Here is an 18,134-nt window from a genome sequence, read left to right as displayed (position 1 = left end):
AAAATTTTCTAAATCAGTATATAGAGGTACCAATAGGAGAGGATGCAATAAATGGCCAGACGAATCTTCTATGCAAGGGGTTCCCTTTCCACACTTCATGGCACGTGTTTGATAGATGGCCATTAACCCTACAAGATGGTTCATCTGTCCTTTGACAGGTCTTGTTTTTCATTCTGCAAGGTGTCTAGCTACCATCTGCACCAGGCAAGCCTGGTGAGGGAACCAGTTTAGTCGTCAGCCACCTGTCCATATGACAGGTAGTACTGTGTTACATGGTACCAGTAGCACTCAGTTGAGTGACCTGACACCTGACGCTCTATTCCTTACAGCATAGAAGAATGAGGGAAAATTTGATAGAGGTTTACAAAATTATGAGGAAATTAGACAGAGTAAATACAAGTAGGCTCTTTCCACTTAGATTGGGAGGGATAAATATGAGAGGACTGACTTTAGGGTGAAATGTGAAAGATTTAGGGGCAACAGGGGGAACGTTTTCACTTAGAGAGTGGTGGGAGTTTAGGATGAACTGCCATCTGTCATGGTAAATATAGGCTTAATGCTTAAGTAACTTCATAGCTCAGTGGTAGAGCACTGGCCTTGTAAACGAGGGATTGTGATTTTGTTCCTTGCTGGGGCCTCATTTCTGTGAGGGACAGTTGACAAAGTGGTGACTCTCTGTCTTCCTTATGGTAGACAAAGTTAAAGAATATCATGTATGTTCTATTCTAAATGTAATATGACCATAAATGTAAATGACAATAATGGAACCTTTACCCTTTTCCTTTTAAAAATAAATTGGATAGGTAAATGCATGGGAATGTCTGGAGGGTTATGGGATGATGCAGGTTAATGAGACTAGAAGAATAATGTTTTGGCACAGACTAGATGGGCCAAATGGCCTGTTTTCAGCAGTAGCTTTTAAGGCTGCAACATGACAAGCTGGTAAGCGGGTTGAAAACCCCATTTTGAAGACAGGTTGTGATTTCTGAGTTCAGCGTGTTGAAAATCCTTGTAGTCCTTACAAGAGGAAATGGCTGGCTAGTGTGTTTCTCCTAAAATAAGGGAAACAAGAGGAACTCTCTGGTGACCTGTAAGAAGAAGTTATAATTTGGAAACCCCATGATGGGGCAAGTTTCTTCGGCAAGACATTGAAGTGGCTGATTGGAGGGAAACAGTTTGTGTGTGTCCAACGAGCAACAAATCTCACTCTGAAACCAACAAGAACCTTCCTGAGTGGTAACCATTTACCTTTCAGCACCAGAGCCTGGTGAAAATTCATAAATGTTAAATTCTCTGCCTAGTATAAGAATTGCCTGATACCGGTGAACTTGGAGGAGTGAGAAATGAGAATGGATTGTGAATCAAAGGACTTTCCTGAACATATACACATTATACACACATGCGCTTAGAATTAAAAGCGGGTAAAATTAGGTTAAGTTAATAGTAATAAGATAAAGTTCGATCCTGTTTTTATGTTTAAAGAAAATTAAAAGCAACTTTTGTCTTGGTGAATTTCTATTGCTGCTGGGTTTTGGGGTCCTCTGGACTTGTAACACTTTTTATATTTACCTATAACATTTATTTGATTTGTTGGGCATTTTATTGATCATAAGTTTGTGGAAACTTCATTATATTTGTTGTCTATTTTTCTGATAATGCACTCAAGGAAGCACAATTTAAGGACAGAAATATCAATGACACAGACACATCAATGTTTCAGCACTCCTTGCTATGCTAGAATGGTATGACACTGCCTTCATGTTGCGTCTCCAGTGCTTAGGACCTTGGATGTGGTAATGATGGTGCATTCAGACCCTGGCAGATTGCAACATAACTGACCCCTGATACTAAAGTTGTCAATCCTTTCTCTTGCTCTTTGGCCTGGGGTCTCCATGTTATGTAATTAATTGCAATTGTAAAATTCATGGGGTTTCACTGAGGCACATATAGAATATTCACTTGACATTTATACTGGAAGAAAACAGATCTCATAGCATCCATTCCTATTGAAATCTTTAGCCTGAAGTGTGACCATTTTTCAGTAGTAGTTTACAAAGTGCTCTTCTTGGATCAAGGAATTCTTGATTTTTGTATTTGCACTTTGTGGTATGGAAGTGCAGATCAATGGATGGTACAACCAGGGTTTCCTGTCTCTTCTTCCATTACTGGACTCAGTACTTAATCCAGGGTGAAATATGAACTTCCCAACTTGAAAGGCTGGCACATCTCCCAACTCTGTGTATCAGATTTCAGATTTATTGTCAGAGTCTTCTGGCTATCCATCCCATGGGTTGATGATGGTTCATTTCAGACAGTGTGTGGGGTTTGATATGAGGATACCCCACTCCTCAGAAAGGAACAGTGAGTGCGTGAATGTATTTAGGTGAGATCCAGAACCACCCTCTCGACATCCTCTCCCTGATCCAGTGGCACGGTGAGGTCCAAGATGGCTGGGGAAAGTTCTGTTGCACTGAATGTCCAGACCAAGCTTCAATCCAAGGGATTGCCTTTCCGCTCTTCACGGCACATGTTTGCTAGATGGCTGTTGAGCCTAAGAGAGGGTTCGCCTGCCCTTTGACAGGTCTTATTTTTCATCCTGCAGGGTGTCTCGCCATCCTCCACACCAGGCAAGCATGGTGGAGGAGCAGGTTTAGTCACTGACCACCCAACCATGCAACAAGTAGTGCTGGGTTGCATGGTACCAGTAGCACTTAGATGAGTGACCAGGAGAGACACAGGTGTTTCTTGTGGTGTTGAGATGCACAATGACAAGCACTCAGCACATTAAAGATATCCACCATATAATTTCAAATACATAGTCAAATCAGAGGGGGGTAGGTAGGGAAGTAGGTAGTGGGTAGGTATATTTTTTTGATGAGTTGAATCAAGGGTGAAAGAACCAGGCAGGGAAGTGGATTTGAAGCCAAAAATCAGATCGGTCATGATTTTACAAAATGTTGGAGCAGTTGTGAAGAGCCATGTGTAAATTCAAATTTATATTTCTTCAGGTATTTTAGCCTTTTTGTTTTGTCTTCTATGGTTTCCAAATCATAAGGTATTTCAAATGAAAACAAGAAAATATTGGAAATACCCAGCAGGTGAGGCAACATCACAGAAAGAGAAACAAAGTGAACATTTCCGGACAGAGGCTGTACATCACAACTGGACATTTGGATAATGGATGTGAATTAAATACTTGCTCAGGGTTATCTCTTGTACCTGACTTTGGCCAATAAGACTTTCCATCCTTAGTGACTCCATACTATGTTTCATAGATCCTGCTTTAAAAAAAAGTAATTTAAAATGAACCTTCTCATTTTACTTGTGGCATTTTACTTGGATACAGGAAGTGTTTGGAGTTATTATAACAAAATATATATTGCTAAATCATATTTTAGAGGAGATTAGGTTCAACGCATTCTTTGAGATCCTTAGAAGTCAAGGAAGTCAAATGTCATAAGTAGCCACCCACACAAAATAATTTCTGACTAATATAAGAAATGTTTAGAAACTGCACTTGTTAGGAATTCTACTTTGTAGATGAAACATTCGGCAAAGGCCGAATATTCTTCCAAAATATATGGGGTCTCCAGGTTAATTGGGCTTCTACCATGTTTTTTTTTAATGGATCACGTGCACAAGAACAAAAACATTGAGTGTTCTGACCATTTTGAAGTTGCAGGAACAAAACAAGTTGTCAGATCATCATATTGACTCTGCGGGATCATGCTCTGTACAAGCTGGCTGCTTAATTTTCAATTTAAAAATATTTAATTGATAGTCTGGCATGTCCTTGGAAAGCGAATGATGTGACAATAAAGCCCCTTTTCCTTAGTGTTCACAAGACAAAGACTGTTCCCTCATGTCTCACGTGAATGAAGATTTACAACCACTTGAGAGCAGTGATCGGGGTTAACATGCTGTATTGTTACATTTATCCTGTTATTACACGTCTCATGTGAATTGTTCAATACCTTTCTGTGAAACAGAGGCAGTAACCACAGCAATGATGGTTCGTGTAACTGTGCAGGAGCAGAATCACACAATAAATTCCTGAAACTCTTGGGAAATAATGACAATTGAATTGTCCCATTTAAAAAAAAAAATTACATATTCCATTTTAAATGTAGATATGGCACAACCTGATCTGTGAGATTCCTGAAATTATAATTTTCTTGGATGCTAAAACTTTAAAGGATGTTTTAAATATAAATTTGGTTTCTCTGAGAGTTATGAGTCATTGAAAGATACTACACAGAAATTGGACGTGCTTCTGCCCACTAGGTCTGCTTTGACAATCATCTATCCATATGCTCTCATTTTACAGAAATCCTTTTTTCATTATCCCCAGAGTTTCCTCAAATTACCTACATTCAGCGTAGATAGTATAGTGATTAGAACAATGCTATTACAATGCCAGCGATACAGGTTCGAATCCAGTGGTGTGTGTAAGGAAGTTGACAGTTCTCCCTGTGTCTGTGTGGGTTTTCCCCGGGCGCTCCAGATTCCTCCCAGCCTTCAAAAAAGTATAGGGGTATGTAGGTTAATTAGGTGTAATTGGGTGGCATGGGCTCGTGAACCGGAAGGGCCTATTCTAGGCTGTATCAAATAAAAGGATAACTTACTGCAGCCAATTAACCTCCCAACCAATGCATCTTTGGGGTTTGAGAGGAAACAGGAGTAGCTCGGAGAGACCTATATGGTCGGTCCACAAAATTTATAATAGCTGAACATCTTGGCCTCTGTCTGTGATGATCGACCATGGATATTGTGCCTCTGGTAGTCACTGGTTTGTTTAGCAGCATTAACTGTGGATATGAAGGATAATCTTGGAGTGACAGGCTCTTCCACAGTTGCTGCAAATATAGGGCATTGTTGAATTGTTGTCCGCTGTCTGCTGTGCTCTTCACATAGTTCTCCATTCCTCAAAGATCATAATTTACAGGTTAGGACCTCCTTGAATTCTTTAATTTTGAGGCTCCCTCAATATCTGGAACCTAATATGATAGGGAAGGTTTATAACTTTAAAGCTGATCACAAAGAGTTGCTATCAGTCCTTTATGAACTACTTTTAAGATCTAGAGATAGTTCCCTGGAGAGAATTAAAAATAAAACTATGGGAACAAGATTTTCAGCAGTTAAATTCAGAACCTACTTGAAGCAAGTGCATTGATCCTTTGTGCCAGACATTCATTAAATTTAATTTAATCGGGCCCACTATTCCAAAATCCAATTAGTTAAATGTGATAAATATATATAACTGAAAGAGTATGTTCTGGTTATGTCCCTCTCTTTTCAATTATTGGGAAGGTACATTGTTTACCTTGTCTTTAGTTCTTAACATTACTTTGACTCCAATTCCTGTTCTTTCTCTTTCTGGAATAAGTGGGCCAACAGGCCCAATATGGACTGCTTCACAATTCCATGCAGTTGTCTTTTCCTCCTTTAAGGCCCATATTAATGAGATGGAAAAATGCCGTCCATCCCACTCACACTCAATGGTTTTCTGATACCAATCACTGGATTATTTAATGTTGCCTTATTATTAACCAAACATACTTGTAGTTTCACTTATTTGATACTTATTATATTCTGCTGTTATATTTAGTACATTGAACTGAGTAAATTTAAAGCAAATTGGAAATATTCAAGCTTTTTAGATCCCGGTTTTACCCACAAACTTACCCTGTTCCTGAGGCCTGTTATTCCTGATCCCAGTCTTGACTCCTGATACTCTCCTACCCCATAATCTAATCTCTGGCTGTATTCCAGACCCCTAGCCACAGAAGAGACCACAGAAACTGAAATCTGGAGTGAAGAACAAACTGTTGGAGAAACTCAGTAGGTCAGGCAGCAACTGTGGAGGGAAATAGAGGGTCAGTGTTTCCAGTCAAAATGCTGCTTTAGATTTCTTCCTGAGTAAGAAACAAAGTGCCCTCAGGCCTTTCTGTTGGGCAGTGGAAGTGAACTGGACAGGATATCCATGGTTAAGATGAGGCAATAGGGGCCAGGGAATTGAAAGTTGTTAATAGTGGTGAAATGCTTGTCAAGGTAAGAGAAGGTAAATTCAGTGGGGTGGAAATAGTGGCAGTCCTGTTTGTGAAACTCAGCTTTGAGATAGAAATGAGCAGTCCAGAGTTGGGGAGCTATCAGGATGGAAGCTGTGAAGGAGAGATCTCCTGAAGCAATGAGATGTGTGGTGGTATGGGAGACAGTGGTCTCATGGTTATTGATGCTGTTATGATCCAGGATTTGGGGATGAAAAGCTGTCCGAGATCTGCTGTCTAGCCTTTGCAAAGTGGACGTTAGTCCATCAGACCACAACACTATACCTTTGGGGTGCAGTTCTGCAGCTCTTTGAAGGTTGCAGCATAGATGGACAGGAGGGTAGAAAGTTATGAGGAGTGCTTGCATTCATTGTTTGGGGAAATTAGTGTGTAAGTCAAGAGATCATGTTGCAGCTGTGTACACCTTTGGAGTATTGTGTACAGTTCTGTCACCACACTGTGGGAGTGATGCGAAGGCTTGGGAGAGGATAGAATATTGCCTGAATTGCAGAGTATTAGCTATAATGAGAAGTTGGACAGGCTTCAATAGCTTTTGCTGGTTGAAGAGTGACCTCATGGAAGGTGAAGGAGGGTTATATATTGCAGAGATGAAAATGGCAGTGAATTTATTCTCATATACATCTTGCGATGCGCAAATGCACCCAAATTCCTACTTACTAGATCGTGTAGATCATCATAGTCTTTCTTTTTCCCTGGATGGAGTTCAAGTTTATCATCATCCAACTGCACAAGAAAGAGCGTCCTCCAGTCCTCGATGCAAAAACATACAGGCACACAAGCAGACATAGCATGCAACAGTTGTTAAGCAGTCTCACTGCCCATGCAACCCATGGCAAACCAACTGTTTCTCAGCCTGGTGGTGCTGGCTCTGATTCTCCTGCATCTATACTTAACGGGAGTAGATGAAAGATACTGTGTTTGAGGTGGTAGGGATCCTCAACAACTTTGTGTGCATGCTTCAGACAATAATCCTGGTAGATTACATCAATGAGGGGGTGAGAAACTCCAGTGATAATTTCTGCCACTCTTATAGTCTTGTGGATTGATCTCTTTTCCATTTCTTTCCAGTAACCGTACTATACTGTGAAACAGCCGGCCAGGATGCTCTCGGTGGAGATCCTGTAGAAGTTTGACATGATTGGTGGATGGTAGCCTTGTCTGTTTCAGTCTTCCCAGGAACTGCAGTCGCTGTTCTTATCCAGGTTGTTAGTCTTATTACAGGCTTCATTTATTCTTCATTTTATTTTATATATTTATATTTTAGTGAGTCATTTTGGGGGTTTGGAAAAGGGAAAGACACTCACAGTGTTCATAATAACATTTTGAACAGACAACCTGACACCTAAGTCAAAGCCATAAAATCAACATTATTGTTCTCAATTGAAAGATTAAAACAATGAATTCTTACTAAGCAAGATATCTATTCAAAGAGAAGACCATCTGATATGACTCAGGCTTTTGGGAAACTGAAACTGAAAACTAGCATTTATCAAGCAAGTCATGTGCTTAAGACACTTGAAAAAAAACCCCAGAATTTTAGTTCATCAGAAAGTCATCTGGAACAATAGAATTAAAGTGAATTCGGGGAAGATGGTCACCTGCTGCTTATTCTTGGCAAGGGAGACCAATGCTAATGTGGCCATTGTAACGGTCATTTTGAATGACCCATGTTTGGGTAAAAGAAACAGGATCAATCCTATATTTGGATCATGACCATTTTGATGGCTATTTTGATTAACCTTTGCCTGGGTTCGTGAAAGCAACTTATCGTGGAAGTCACAAGTTTTGTAACCTCGACGCAAGGAAGAGGGGAGTTGTGACAAATAATTCATATGAAGGAACATTTCTCTGAAAGCAACTCTACAAGAAATCATGAGGTTTGAGAAGTTGGATGATTCAATGTCTCATTATTCATAATTAATTCTGAACATCAGCTTTAAGATTCTGAGTTTCAGTGCAAGATTTCTAAGAATGAACTTTGAATTAACTTTTCAGAATTGTGCTTAAGCTATAATGGTTTGAGTGATCCACACACACACATACACATACTTTTGCACACAGTTAGGGTTAAGTTTAATTTTAATTAAGATGCTGTATTATTAATAGTTATTAATTTTTAAAAAAATATTATTTTAAAGATACTATTGCCTTGGTGAATTTCTGTTGTTGCTGGTCTATGACATAGCATTCTCACACCATATTACAAGATTTTCCACTTCTCTGTAGTGCTCATCCTTATTGGTGATGAGGTAAATTATTGTGGTGCCATGTGCAAACTTGATGACTCTGTTGGAGCTGGATATGGCAGTGTAGTTATGAGTAAGTACCATGAACATGAGTAGGCTGAGCACACAGCTCTGTGGTTCACCTGTGCTCAACCTGACAGTGTTGAAATTTCTCCTACCGACCCAGACAGGCTGTGGTCTATCAGTTAGGAAGTCCAGAATCCAGTTACAAAAAGTGGTGATGAGTCCCAGAGAGGTTACCTTCTCCACCAGCCTCTGGGGAATGATTGCACCAAGCTGAAGTCGATGAATAGCATCCTGGTAGAAGACTGTGCATACGTTTGAGAGGAGGAAAGTTTAAAGGAGATTTTGAGATGTTGTTTGCACAGATGGTGGTGTGTGCATGGTGCTTTCTGTTATAAGATATGGTAATACAAGCATAATATTTAATAGGCATTTAGATAGACAAATGGATAGGCAGGAGATGGAGGATGCAGATCATGTGAAGGCAAATGGGATTAATTGGATTGACATCATGATCATCAGAACCAATGATGGGCCAAAGAGCTGATTTTGTGCTACTCCGTGGAACTACAGCCAGTAATGCCTCCTTGCAGCCACTTCCCTTATGTAGCTGGGGAGTAGAGGTCATGGATTTGGGAATTACAATTGGAGTTCCCTGTGTATATAATTGCAGTTCATTCATTAACCACACCAAAGACTAGGATAGAATCACTTTAGACTTTGGCAAAATGTAGCTGAGAACATGATCAAATCAGCCTAGAACTTCCTGCATAGCAGACAGCGCAAATGAGGTAAAAAAATACAATGTTGGAGAAACTCAGCAGGTCAAACTGTGTACTTTATAGAGCAAAGGTAAAGATACATAACCAAAGTTTCTTGCTTCATCAAGTTATTAGCAAAATGTAGGCAGATGCCTAAACAAAATGGTTGGGGGAGGGGCAGGGGAAGGAGCATAGACCCACAGGCAGGAGGTAAATAGGTGGATAAGGGATGACCTGCTCTCATTCTTATTTTGTGTATCATATGCTCTTGTGTTGAAACTGAAATTCTGAAATCATTAGATATTTTCACCAACAAGCCTGTGGGGTATAGGGAAGAATAGAAAACAATCAAGGAATAAAAATACGTCATTATGATCAGAAAATTAGTGCTGACATTCTTGCCTTGAATGTCATGAGATGGCGTCAAAATTTCAAAGATGCTAAACAAGAACTTGCATTCCAGTTATTTCCGTCCATAGACAAATAGTATTTTTCCTTTCGGCAAGTTTTATTGAATTCACTTGTGAAAGCCACAATTGAATCTGCTTCAACCAACCTTTTAGCTTACACCCATCATATTTGGAAAAAAAAAATCTGCATCTGCTCTCTTATTTTTGCCAAAATGTCCTGACTCCTTTATTTTCTTTATTTCAAATGTGCATTTTGCGCAGTTTTTCTACACATTGAATGGGCTGTTATTTACTTTGGCCGTCAGCAATATGCAATATAGTCAATTCAGCTTTCTGGTGCAGAGATAATCTGCTTAAAAAGTTAAAGCTTATGGAGATTAGCTATTAACTTTGAAGGTGCTGTGGGTACTGACATCAAATATAGCTTCCATATCTGCTGCTTCATCATGGACTTAATCCAATGGAATCTGCCAGCTCCTCTTCCATCTGACATCCTGAGAATTTGTTCATGATACAAGCTTCTGTCTTCTTTTCTGCTGTGTGTCTGCAAGAATAGAGAAAAGAATGTCTACTGTTAATGGGAATGACAGAGAGAGGGAGAGGGAAGATGAGCAAATAAAAATCAAAAACTCTGAAGATTTTCGTGGGACTCAATGGAATATTGTGGGTTAATATTTGTAAGGCCCCCATGGAAATTCATCTTCATCTGTTGTATTCTCTCAGCATGTAATGTATTAACACCTGCAGATTAAACTGCTTCTAAAATTTGACTTCATTGATTTTACAAATAAACTGTTTTCTGTTTACAATGAAAATGTAGCTGTCAAATTTAGTTGGTAACCTGAATAAATTATAATATCAAGTACATCTGTTAACATATTATTATGTTGAGGACAAAATAATGGATAAAAAATTGATTTATTAGTTGGCATAAAACATTACATCCTTTTCATTTGGCATAAAGATAAAGATGTGATGTTTGTCTGAGTTGCTGTAGCTTGAACAATCTCTCCCTTTCAAAAACCTGAGTTCCACTCTTAATGTTATTACATATTATCTTGTAAACACAGCCTTTGCAAAATATACAAGTGAGTAGTCACTTCTTCCTGCTCCATCCCAATCAAAGCTGTATTTCATTCTTTTTGTCATGAATTGAATTCGAATTCTACTATATAAAGCCACCAGGGCTTGGATGAAAAATTTGCTTTTGTGTTTACAGCATGCATTGAGACCCAGCATCTATTACCATTTTTCAAAGTTACGATGTCAATGCCCAAGTTTCTCGAGAGAAACACAGAAGACATTTTACATCTTCTGAGCTGAACTCTGGGTTCAACTATTGTAACAGCCAGCTCAAAGACTCCCAAGTAATTTAATTGTTGTAAATAAAGTGACATTAGTGACAGCTATTTTACTTTGTTTGAATTTTATCGACAACAGCAGTACCTAGTCTTTTTCAACATGACTTTTTCGGCTTTCAATGGGTTTGTTGGGACGTAACCTCATCATACATAGCATGAACATTGACTTCTCTGGTTTCTGTTAGGCCTGTCCCCCCCACTCTCTCTCTCTCTCTCTCTCTCTCTCTCCCTCTCTCTTCCCCTGTTTCTTTCCCTATCCCTCTCCACCTCCTTCCCTTTCCTTTCAAAGAGCGATTCCCTCCCCCTATCACTTCCTCAGGTTTTTTCGGCCTTCCCACCCATATCCATCTGTAGCCTCTTGTCTGTGGGCCTGTGCCCTTCACCCACCATTTTATTCAGATGGTTGCCTGCTTTATGGTCATATCTTGAAAAAAGAGCTCAGGCCCAAAACCTTGGTTATGAATCTTTGCCATAAAAGAAGGCTACGTAACCTGCTTAGTTTCCCCAGCAGTTTTGTGTATTAAATTACAGTCACAGCGTCTGCAGACTTTCTTGTTTAACCCCCAGATTTTTGCATCAAACTGTACTGTCAAACTAAGACCACCTGTAAATTGGAGGAGCAACACCTAATTTTCTATCTGGGCACTCTTCAACTGGATGGCATTAACCTTAACTTCTCTGATTTCTGCCAGCTCACTCCTCATTCTCCCTCTCTACCCTATCCCTCTAAATTATTTCCTCCACCCCTTCCCTCTTCATTCACAGAGGCATACCTGCTGCCCTTGTTTGCTGATGTGTTTCCGTACTTTATCCACCTATTACCTCCTGCCTGTGGGCCAGATCTCCTCCCCCTCCCATTCCCCTCCCTCCACCATTTTGTTTGGGCATCTGTCTACATTTTTCTCATACTTTGATAAAGGGCTCAAGGCTGAAGCTTTGCTTATGTACTTTTATCTTTTCTATATAAAGTATATACTTTGAATTGCTGAGTTTCTTCTGCATTGTGTTTTTACTTCAATCACAGTGACCGAAGACTTTTGTGTGTTATTCACATCAGTCACTATGTGACCTGGTGAATTTTTCCAGTGCCTTTGTATATTAAACTGCAATTACAGCATCTGTAGACTTTTTTTTTAACATTGTTTTTTACCTGTTGAATTTCAAATACCTTGAAAAATGAAACAAACTAGGATGCAGAAGAATACAAAAAATACCATTAAATCAGTGGTTCTCAACTTTTTTCTTTCCACTCACATACCATTTTAAGTAGTCCCTATGCCATAGTTGCTCTGTGATTAGTAAGGGACCACTTAAGTTGGAATGTGGGTGGAAAGAAAATGTTTGAGAACCACTGTTTTTATCGTACCAAATTGACTCATTATGTGCAAGGTTTCAGAACTCGAAAGGAAATGGGCCAATGACAATTTTTCTCAAGCAAAATATTTCAGAAACAATTGGGTATAGAATGGTGATTTTCAACCTTGCCTCACATGCTACCTTAAGCAATCCTTTACTAATCACATAGCACCAATTGAATAGGGATTACTTAAAGTGGTAAGTGAGTGAAAAGAAATCGGTTGAGAACCACTGCATTAAATCCAATCCAGCTTCCAACAGAGCAACTGAATCAGCTGTTTCCCCTTATGTAACTATTTCTCTCTCCTGAGTTGACTAATTCAGCTCCTTGTGGAAACAGTGAGTAGTATGGCTGCATCAGAGCTTTTTTCAACTCCAGCTTGACTCGGATCTTCAGTGCTCTGCTGTGTCAATTGAGCTACAGAATCACACAGCACAGAATGAGGCCCTTTGGCCCATCATCTTTGCACTAATCCAATGCTGATCCCACACTCCACTCAACTCCCCATAGATCCTACCTGTCGAGGGAACTTTAGGGCAAATTAATCTACCAATCTACACATCTTGAAATGTGGGAGAAAAATTAGACACTTATTTAAAGGGAGAAAGTGCAAACTCCAGACTGAATACTGGAGGTCAGGATTGAACCTGGATCTGTGAGGGAGTGGGCTGATTCACTGCACTCCTCTGCCACCCTGATATTTTCTCTTCGGTGGCTTGAGTCTTTCCTGATTCCTCTGGTATCCTCAGCAAGCTTAAATATAGCCCTTCCTGCCCATGGGCCAGTGCAACCCCACCCCCCATAAATGCACCAATTAACCTAAAAGCCCGGTACATTTTTGAAGGGTAGGAGAAACCACAGTAGCTGAAGGAAGCCCAGGAAGTCATCGGAAGAACGTACAAACTCCTTTCAGTCAGTGCCAGATCTGTATTGTTTGTTGGGTTAAGTGGCAGCTGAAAACTACCCTTGGTGCATTTGAATGGGAAGTGATTCAGAGCAAGTTGAAAGGCATGTGAGAAGTTAAAGGCAGCAGGAAAATCAGAGGAGGTTGAATGGTGATCTTATGAAACCCCAAAGGATATAGATATCATGAATGATCCCTGGCTAGGCCATAGGTTTAAGATGAAAGGGGGAGCTTTAAAATGAACCTGAGGTCCAATTGTTTTCAGACAGAGGACGATAGGTATATAAAACAGGCTGACATGGGATGAGGTAAAAGTGGGTACAAATTGCACATTTAAACAACATTTGAACAGATACATCAGTAAGAAAGATTTGGAAGGATATGTGCTAAGCACAGGCAAATGGAATTAACTGAGTTGGACCATAAGATGTGGGAACAGAAATAGGCTATTCAGCCCATTGAGTCTTCCCCGTCATTTAATAATGACCTGATCCAGCGTTGTCTCCGCTCCATCCTCAACATCCATTGGAGCGCTTACACCCCTAACGTCGAAGTACTCAAGATGGCAGAGGTCGACAGCATCGAGTCCACGCTGCTGAAGATCCAGCTGCGCTGGATGGGTCACGTCTCCAGAATGGAGGACCATCGCCTTCCCAAGATCGTGTTATATGGCGAGCTCTCCACTGGCCACCGTGACAGAGGTGCACCAAAGAAAAGGTACAAGGACTGCCTAAAGAAATCTCTTGGTGCCTGCCACATTGACCACCACCAGTGGGCTGATAACGCCTCAAACCGTGCATCTTGGCGCCTCACAGTTTGGCGGGCAGCAACCTCCTTTGAAGAAGACCGCAGAGCCCACCTCACTGACAAAAGGCAAAGGAGGAAAAACCCAACACCCAACCCCAACCAACCAATTTTCCCCTGCAACCGCTGCAATCGTGTCTGCCTGTCCCGCATCGGACTTGTCAGCCACAAACGAGCCTGCAGCTGACGTGGACTTTTTACCCCCTCCATAAATCTTCGTCCGCGAAGCCAAGCCAAAGAAGAAAGAAAGATCCATTTTCCCACTCAGCCACTCTGTCCAGCCTTCCCCCCCCCACCATTACCCTTGATGCCCTCGCTAATTAAGAACCTATCAATCTCTGCCTTAAATATATCCAATGACTTGGCCTCCAAAAATCACCTTGGCAACAAATTCCAAAGATTTACCACCCTCTGGCTAAAGGAATTCTTCTGCATCTCTGTTCTATGTGGATGCCCACAAAACATTGTGTCCCCTTGTCTCATACTCTCCCCTTGACCAATGTCAAGGGGACTCACAGATTTATACAGCATAGAAACAGGTCCCACAGCCTAACTGCTTTCTGCTGACTAAGTTACTGATGATCGGTCTCATGGGCCAAACTGCACCCAGACCATAGCTCACCATACTCATCCCATCCATGTGGCTATCCAAATTTTACACAAATGTCAAAATTGAGCCCACAACACTACTTCAGTTGGCAGCTCGAACCACATTTTCACACCTCTGCATGAAGAAGTTGCCCCTAATATTCTCTTTAAACAAATCACCCTTGTTCTCTGGTTCTTATCTCAGCTAATTTTAGTAGAAAAGGCCTGCTTGCATTTACTGTCTCTACACCCCTCTTATGGCCCTTATGTTGTCAACCTTTTTCTTTCCACTCACATACCACTTTAAGTAATCTCTATGCTCTGTGATTAGTAATGGATTGCTTAAGGTGGTATGTGAGTGGAAAGGGAAAGTTGAGTATCTCTGCTCTAGACCCAATTGTTACTGAAATACCTTGTTTGAGAAAAATTGTCATTGGCCTATTTCCTTTGGAGTTCTGAAACCGTGCACATAATGAGTCAATTAGGTACGATTAAAACAGTGGTTTTCAAATGTTTTCTTTCACCCACATCCCACCTTAAGCAATCCCTTTCTAATCACGCGCATCTATGGCACAGGGAATACTGAAAGCGGTATGTGAGTAGAACCACTGTGTTAAACCTATGTCCCTTTTAGTCCCTAAAAAAAATGTAAATCTATTTCAAAGTAAAACTGTGAAGCCATCTTTGATGACCTGGACAATCTTTATCCCTTCACCCATGTCTTAAGTAAAAGCTTGGCTATTCTCCCATTGCTGGGAAATAATTTGGTTGTTATATTTTCTATCAGGATGAATAACGAGGGTTCAAAATTACATTGATGATTGCCCCAAACTACAGCATTTGTGGCTGAGGATGACTTCATACAGGTTAACAAAATATTGAGTGGTCAGTCATTCTTTTCCCCCCAGTGTAAAGAACAGGGCATCGATTTAAGTTGAGAAGGAAAAGATTTAAATGGAAACTGAGAACGTTGGGGGAGTGTGGAATGAGCTGCCAGAGGAAGTGGTAGAGTGGGTTCAACTGTAATGCTTAAATCATTTGGCCAAGTAAATGAATAGGAATGATATGGGCCAAAGTTGAGAAAATATGATCAGCTCAGATCAGCAACATGGCTGGTAAACAAGTTGAGCCAATGGGCTAGTTTCACTTCCGTATTGCTCTCTGACTCCACAACAATCTGTGAACAACCTAAAAAGCATCTGAAAGGAAAGTGATTGTTTCCCCCCTTTAAAATAACAAGCAAACCACCTTGGATCTAATCCAAGTTATTATCCACAGTTGTGTTGATGGATGAATTCTCATTACTTCTGTGGTGAGTGCATTAAGGATAAATATTATTGGTCTGTAAATGCAATGGAGCTGCATTTAATGAGGAATCTTTGTTCCAGGAAGGATAGGAGAGGCGAAAGCAGGTGAAAAGATGTGAGTCCTGCTCATTTCTGCCATGAAGAACCATAGTAAAGCCCAAGCACCTAATGAACCAGCCAGGGTTCCAGTTAGATAAACGGTCTTGCACCGTCATGTAAAATGCTAAGAAGTGCAATGGAAGTGAGCTGCGGCTGAGACCTTTTATGTTACTGTATCTAATGTGTGCCCAGCATGTGTTATCAAGGTAGGCATTTTCATGTATTATATACACACACACACACACACACACACACACACACACACACACACACACACACACACACACACACACACACACACACACACACATATATATATACAAACCATAAATTGGACAAGGTCATGGTAGGTCAAAGATAACATTTTAAGCTTATCTTTGTGGTTGCCAAACAGGGATAACGGATTAAATAACCAATAACAAAAGGTGACACATATGTAATCGTGATCCAAATAGCTTGCTGTCAAACTGCTTTAGGTTACCTGCATTGAGTACTCTTCTAAATGTATCAAAGCAATATCAGAGCTCAACTCCAGCGAGCTTTGAAAAGAAAATCTTGAAGCTGGTTTCTAAATAAAATTCTAATGAGCAAACAGAATAATAATGACGGACATGAATCTCGTTAAGATCACTATGGTTAACAACATGCTGTGCTGATTTCAGCGGGACTAATGAGATAAGCTTTATTTGTGAATCTTGTAATGATGAGGAGTTAGACTGAGAAAAGTGAGGATTGACCTGGATTTGGGAATTGAAAACTTGGCTGAATGGTGCAATAACCTCACACTCATTGTCACCGAAACCAAGGAGCCGGTTGTTGACTTCAGGAAAGGAAAACCTGATGTGTACAATCCACTGATCATTGGGGGAATCAGAGGTGGAGAGGGTGAGCAAATTTAAGTTATCTTGGAGGATCTTTCATGGGCCCAACCCGCTCACGGCATCATGAAGGAAGCACACCTCTACTTCCTCAGGAGTTTGCAAGATGTGTGGCAGAAAGTGTACTGATTGGCTGAATCAGAGTTGGTATGGGGACACCAATACCACTTAGCATAAAGCCCAGCAGGAGGTAGTAGATGCAGCTCAGGATATCATGAGCAAAACCCTACCCACCATTGAGATCATCTCTAGAGAACACTGCCGTCATAGAGCAGCACCAATCATCCAAGACCCTCACCATCCAGCACATACTCTGTTCTCACTGCTATGATCAGGAAAGAGGTATAGTTTCTATAAGACTCATACCACCAGGTTCAGGAACAGCTGCTACCCCTCCAACACCAGACTACTCAGGGACAAATTTAAGGACTCTTATTTGTGCACTTTTTTGGTTTTTTTTCCTCTCTGTTTTGCACAGTCAGTTTATATTTTTTTAAAATTTGTTTACATATACATAGTGTTCAGCTTATTTTTCCACTACTAATAAGTGATATTTCTGCCTCACCTACAGGATAAAGAATCTCAGGGTTGGATGTGATGTTATGAATGTACAATGACATTAAATTTGAAATTGGAAAATCTAAGAAGCAGTCAAAACGCAAAATGAAGGGATATGGCAGAAGTGAGGGTGGCAAGGTTAGTGGTTAGCCCAACGCTTTTACAGTGCAAGTGACCCGTGTTCAAATCCTGTGCTGCCTGTAAGGAGTTTGTATGTTCTCCCTGTGCTTGCGTGGGTTTCCTCTGGGTGCTGTCGTTTCCAACTACTGTGGAAGTCTATTGCGTGCAAATATGCGGTACGGGCTTGTGGGTCGAAAGGGCCTGTTACCAGGTTGTATGTCTAAATTTAATTTTGTAAAAAAGAGAGAGATAAATCTGAGTGAACAGACTCAATGAAAGAGTTGCAAAGGACCAAGTGGCCCTTGGTATTGTTAGTGAGGATGGTCAAGCTCTAAGTCCTTAGTAATGATGAAATCAAAGTGGAACAAATACACAGGAAATGAAAAGTACATTTGCTTCAGGAAGGATGTTGAAGCCCAAATGTTCTTTAGAAGCCACGGAGGTGCATTGAGCAGAAATTGCCCCATGAGCCAGGAACTGCTGCAATCTTGTGATTGCTGCTGTAGAAGCCCAATGTGTTGGGTGCCAATAAATTGCTCTTTCTTCATATGCTAAACTAATGCACAGTGCAAAAAGGAAAGTTATCTATAGACATAGACAGGGTTGCAAGTAGGCAGTGGATTGAGGACAGCAGCTTAGAGATGGGGGAAGATCGGCAGATTGAAATTGT

Source organism: Narcine bancroftii, chromosome 1, assembly GCF_036971445.1.
Source record: "Narcine bancroftii isolate sNarBan1 chromosome 1, sNarBan1.hap1, whole genome shotgun sequence".
In the NCBI taxonomy this organism is placed as follows: domain Eukaryota; kingdom Metazoa; phylum Chordata; class Chondrichthyes; order Torpediniformes; family Narcinidae; genus Narcine; species Narcine bancroftii.
Note: the sequence above shows the minus strand (reverse complement) of the source record.